Raw genomic sequence first — 5,964 nt, forward strand, 5'->3', positions numbered from 1 at the left:
AAAAAAAGAGAGACAGAAAGACTTACACAGTTGGTGTGTGTGTGTGTGTGTGTGTGTGTGTGTGTGTGTGTGAGAGAGAGAGAGAGAGAGAGATAGAGAGAGATAGAGAGTGTGTGTAGGGGGAGGGTTGTTGTAGTGTATGTGTGTGTGTGTGTGTGTGTGTGTGTGTGTGTGTATGGGGAGGGGGGTTGTAGTGTGTGTGTGTGTGTGTGTGTGTGTGTGTGTGTGTGTGTGTGGTATATCTGGGCATAATATTAACAGTGTCAGGAATAAAGGACGTCCCACCATGTCCCTACCTCCATGACCACAGTCAGACGGCTGCCGCAGCAATCAGCGAGCCATTGACAACAGCGCTGCCTTCAGTGGTCACTGCCTGTGAGGGCGCGGCACGGGGTGCGGCCTGACCGCTATGGCCTCACGTCAAATGACGCGTGAGGGGCCCCGGGCCCCGGTGTCACAACCTCAAACTATCCACCCCTCCATGTTGGATTTTACCCACGGGTCAATTTGGGCTGGTCTGGAATGACCCCCTTACCATCTCCTACTTGGAAATTACTCCATTTCAACGGGTTTAATCAAGCTGTTGAAAAAAGGATGGGGGTGGGGGTGGGGTCGTTTAGGGCTAGCCTTTAATGCTTTCAGCCCTTGCTTTCCATTATGAATTACCGGAAACAAAAGCGGGGAAGTTCTGGAATGTAATGATTCTAACTGGGCCAAACTGACCACCATGTGTCATTCCAAGTGGGCCTAGAATTACCTCCATGTCCATTGCGAGTGTGTGTGTGTGTGTGTGTGTGTGTGTGTGTGTGTGTGTGTGTGTGTGTGTGTGTGTGACATCCAATTGGGGGAGGGGGAGGGTCAGTTCTGACAATATAAAGTTTACTCCTGAGGGGCATTCCAGGCTGGTCTACATACACTCAAGGGTTAATCTGGTTTCAATACAATACATTACAATACCGGCAATACAATACAATACAATGCAACATAATACAATGCAATATGATACGATACGATACAATACAATACAACATCATATAATACCATACGATATATCTGTATCAATCCGAAAGGAAATTATGGTTAACTAAATTTGACTCCGGGGCAAAACCACCAGGGGTAGGAATAGAGTGTCCCCCAGTGCAGAGGCCCTGAAAGGGGAGCTAACTTCCCTGTGAATGGCAGCTCTGACGGACGGTGCTGGGTAGCACTGCGGGGGAAATATTTTGTGGACGCCGACTGGTGTTCTCAAGTGGAAGTCCTCCTTTCCATCCCGTAAAGTGTATGGTGCATCTATTGCGTCAAAATTTAAGTTTGAAAAAAGGGAAAGGAGAGATATTACACATGGTGACTGATGAAGTTGAAGAGGAGGAAGAAGAAGAACGCTCGATCCCAGAAGACAAATGTAAGAGGCAAGGGGGGAGGGGGGAGAAGAAGGAGGAGGAGAAGAAGAAGAAGAAGAATGATGATGATGATGACATGCGTTCACACACTCGCACACATGAGGTATAACGATAGGTGCTAAAATTACATACATGTACTTGCGCATTGGGAAAGGCTGGAGAGAGAGAGAGAGAGAGAGAGAGAGAGAGAGAGAGAGAGAGAGAATTAATGAATGACCAATATTCTCACTGCAGCAGATCTGTATGAGTTCTCAGTGTAGCATGTAGTATAGGGAAATATCGATAATGAGCGACAATGCAACTGATATTGGCACTCTCAACCCAGAGTTCTGTACAATGCAACTGATACTGGCACTCTCAAACCCAGAGCTCGCTACAATGCAACTGATATCGCACTCTCAACCCAGAGCTGGCTACAATGCAACTGATACTGGCACTCTCAAACCCAGAGCTCGCTACAATGCAACTGATATCGCACTCTCAAACCCAGAGCTCTGTACAATGCAACTGATATCGGCACTCTCAAACCCAGAGCTGGCTACAATGGAACTGATATTGGCACTCTCAAACCCAGAGCTGGCTACAATGCAACTGATATTGGCACTCTCAAACCCAGAGCTCGCTACAATGCAACTGATATTGGCACTCTCAAACCCAGATCTCGCTACAATGCAACTGATATCGGCACTCTCAAACCCAGATCTCGCTACAATGCAACTGATATTGGCACTCTCAAACCCAGAGCTCGCTACAATGCAACTGATATCGGCACTCTCAAACCCAGATCTCGCTACAATGCAACTGATATTGGCACTCTCAAACCCAGAGCTGGCTACAATGCAACTGATATCGGCACTCTCAAACCCAGAGCTCGCGACCAATTCGACGATTTATGACGAAAATAGAAATTCGTCCAATGCCAGTGCGTGTTAAATCAAGAAAATGTATCTGATTCTGGTTCAATGATTCAACATTACAACAATCTACAAACACAAAACATACATGAAATTTTATATTTTAGATACATTGTTTTTAAGCAGACTATAACTATAAGGTGCTGATATGTGTGTGTGTGTGTGAAAACAATTAATTTAAATCAAACACAAAAAACAAAATGTTTGTATGAATATGTGTGTGTGTGTGTGTGTGTGTGTGTGTGTGTGTGTGTGTGTGTGTGTGTATTCATGTTGCATAGCTACAAACATATAATGTGCAGACAATGTGCACCAAAGAACCAAACCATACGAGAGAACGGAAAAAAGAAAAAAAAAGGAGAAAAAAACAACAACAACAACAAAAAAACACCTCCCACCCGAACGTGCTCTCACTACTTGGCCCCTACTTGAAAGCAATTTCTATGCCCTGGGCTTCCTCTTGATCGGGTCTTTCGGCCACCCAGCTATTTCTTCTTCTTTCCTTTTATACCTTGTTCCCCATTCCTCTCCAGTCTGCGATCGACAGATTTGGTGGGTTTTTTTTTTTGTGTGTGTGTGTGGGTGGAGGGGTGTGGTGGGTGTTGGGGTCTTTAGAATCTGTGACTTTTTAACTGATCCCCTCTCCCTCTGGACTGAAGAGAGAAGCGGCAATTTTGTTAGCATTGACATCAAACCCAATTTCAGGCCTTTGATACCGAACGGACCCCCCCGCCCCCCCCCCCCCCCCCCCCCCCCCCGGCCCCCACACATGTGTTTATGTTCAGTCCGCTAAGTGGCTAGGTCTTCTGATTGCCTGTTGAAAGAGGAAGGAAAAAACCAAACAACTAAATTAATCAATAAGCATTGAGCATGAACATGAAGACATTTCGTGTTTGTGGATGTGTGTGTATGCATGATTATGCTGTCACGTCGGTGGGCTTGTGTTATTTGTCATGTGAAGGATGTGTGTGTGTGTGTGTGTGTGTGTGTGTGTGTGTGCGAGTGTGTGCGTGTGTGTGTGTGTGTGTGTGTGTGTGCGCGCGTGCGTGCGCGCGTTTATGTGCCCGTGTGCGCGCACGTGTGTGTGTGCGTGTGCGCGCGCGCGCGCGTGTGTGTGTGTGTGTGTGTGTGTGTGTGTGTGCGTGCGTGTGTGTGCGCTTGTATTAATAAACCATCTCACGAAAAAGGAACCCTGTTTGCACGTCAATGAACAAGAGACAGAGACAGAGAGAGAGACAGAGAGAGAGAGAGAGAGAGAGAGAGAGAGGAGTCTTCACTGACTGAAGAATTGATTTCTCTTTTATTTCCTCCGCTCCTCAGCTGTCAGTTCACAACACACAGTTGCACTATAGATAAGAAAAGAAGCAGTGATTTAGTTTCTTATAATCAATAAAATATTAAAAAAAAATTATCGTGGTATCTTTCTCGATTCCGTCCATAAGAACACCGCAATCACGTTGTCATAAAAGGAAAACAACAACCCATGGTTCTGACTCAATGTTCAGAAAAAGAAGGTAGAGTGAGAGAAAAAGAAGGAGGAGTGTGATAGAAATAGAAGGAAGGGTGAGAGAAAAAGAAGGAAGACAGAGAAAGAGTAAAAAGAAGAAAAATACTGAGAGAAAGAGGAGGAAAAGTGAGAGAAAGAGGAGGAAGATAGTGAGAGAAACAGGGAGAAGATAGTGAGAGAAACAGGAGGAAGAAAGTGAGAGAAGGAAGAGTGAGAGAAAAAGGAGGAATAGTGAGAGAAAAAGAAGGAAGAAAGTGAGAGAAAAAGGAGGAGTGAGAGAAAAAGAAAGAAGAGTGATGGAAAAAGAAGGAGTGAGAGAAAAAGGAAGAGTGAGAGAAAAAGGAGGAGTGAGAGAAAAAGGAGGAAACAAACCAGCTTCTCTCCCCCTTACCCTCTGCCTTCAAAAGACTGCCGCAACAAGATCCACCGACCATCATCACCACCACACAGTCCTCTACGGACTTAGGAACAGGATTCTGTTTATAAGTTCCTGAGAGTGACTTTCCAACGGGATTCTGTTTATAGGTCCGTGAGAGTGGCGTAGAAACAGGATTCTAATTATAAGCTCATGAGAGTGACTTAGAAACAGGATTCTGTTTATAAGTTCCTGAGAGTGACTTTCCAACGGGATTCTGTTTATTGGTCCGTGAGAGTGGCGTAGAAACAGGATTCTAATTATAAGCTCATGAGAGTGACTTAGAAACAGGATTCTATTTATAGGTCTTTGAGAGTGGCTTAGAAACAGGATTCTATTTATATGTCCGTGACAGTGACTTAGAAACGGGATTCTAATTATAAGCTCGTGAGAGTGACTTAGAAACAGGATTCTATTTATAAGTCCGTGACAGTGACCTAGAAACGGGATTCTAATTATATGCTCGTGAGAGTGACTTAGAAACAGGATTCTATTTATAAGTCCGTGAGAGTGACTTAGAAACGGGATTCTATTTATAAGTCCGTGACAGTGACTTAGAAACGGGATTCTAATTATAAGCTCGTGAGAGTGACTTAGAAACAGGATTCTATTTATAGGTCTGTGAGAGTGGCTTAGAAACAGGATCCTATTTATATGTCCGTGACAGTGACTTAGAAACGGGATTCTATTTATAAGTCCGTGAGAGTGGCTTAGAAACAAGATTCTATTCATACGTCCGTGAGAGTGACTGAGAAACAGGATTCTATTTATTAGTCCGTAAGGGTGACTCAGAAATAGGATTCTATCTATAAGTCCGTGAGAGTTCCTGCAGCTCAGTCAGCCCCCAAATCAAGGTCAAAGGTTAAAGTTGAATGTCTCACAGATATTTACGGGATCAGCATGGAAAGGCGGAACCCCCTCTTCCTCCTCCGTTTTAACCTTCCTCCAGCCGAAATCAGGTCTATGCCCATTCACACCTGGGTGGAGTGAGAAAAATCGGAGTACAATGACTTTCCACAACACCATGCTGAAACGGAGTCTCGAACCCCGATCACTGGTGAACACTGGATCACACACTGGATCACAAGTCCAACGCCTGACCTGTTCTGCCGCATGGCCCCTCTAAAATAGCCAAATAGTGAATGCAAGCAGACGTCATAAAACCACGTGGGCATTTTGACGACCGAAGGGTTAAATAAACCTTGTGAACAGAAAATTGCATGATTTGCATTCGAAAATCTATCTTCTTGAAATAAATTGTGACGTACATGTACCTCGGTGATTCATGAGGGGAAAAAAAAGGCAGCAACAACAACCTCCCCCCAAAAAAACAAAACAAAACAAACAAAACAAACCCAAAACCAAAAAGAAACAAAACAAAGAAAAACAAACAAAAACAAAACCCAAAACAAAAACAAACAAACAAACAAACAAAAAACTAACAAAACAACAACAACAAAAACTCGGAGGTTCTCGCATTATCTTTTCTTGTCAGGTGAAATGTTTATAATCATCAGATGATCGATCAGTATCAAAGAAATATATTTATTATTTTTATGATTTAACCAATGACCAGTCACTTAAATTGATGCCCATTATAAGCGGATTATGACTATTTTTGTTTAAATCATTTAAACACCCCTTTTTCGTTTGAATTTTAGAGAAAAAGAAATGTACAATAAAAATATATTAAGGTTTTTACGATGTATATTTTTTTTAATTCAAGCG

The sequence above is a fragment of the Babylonia areolata genome, chromosome 25, assembly GCF_041734735.1.
Source record: "Babylonia areolata isolate BAREFJ2019XMU chromosome 25, ASM4173473v1, whole genome shotgun sequence".
Taxonomy (NCBI): Eukaryota; Metazoa; Mollusca; class Gastropoda; order Neogastropoda; family Buccinidae; genus Babylonia; species Babylonia areolata.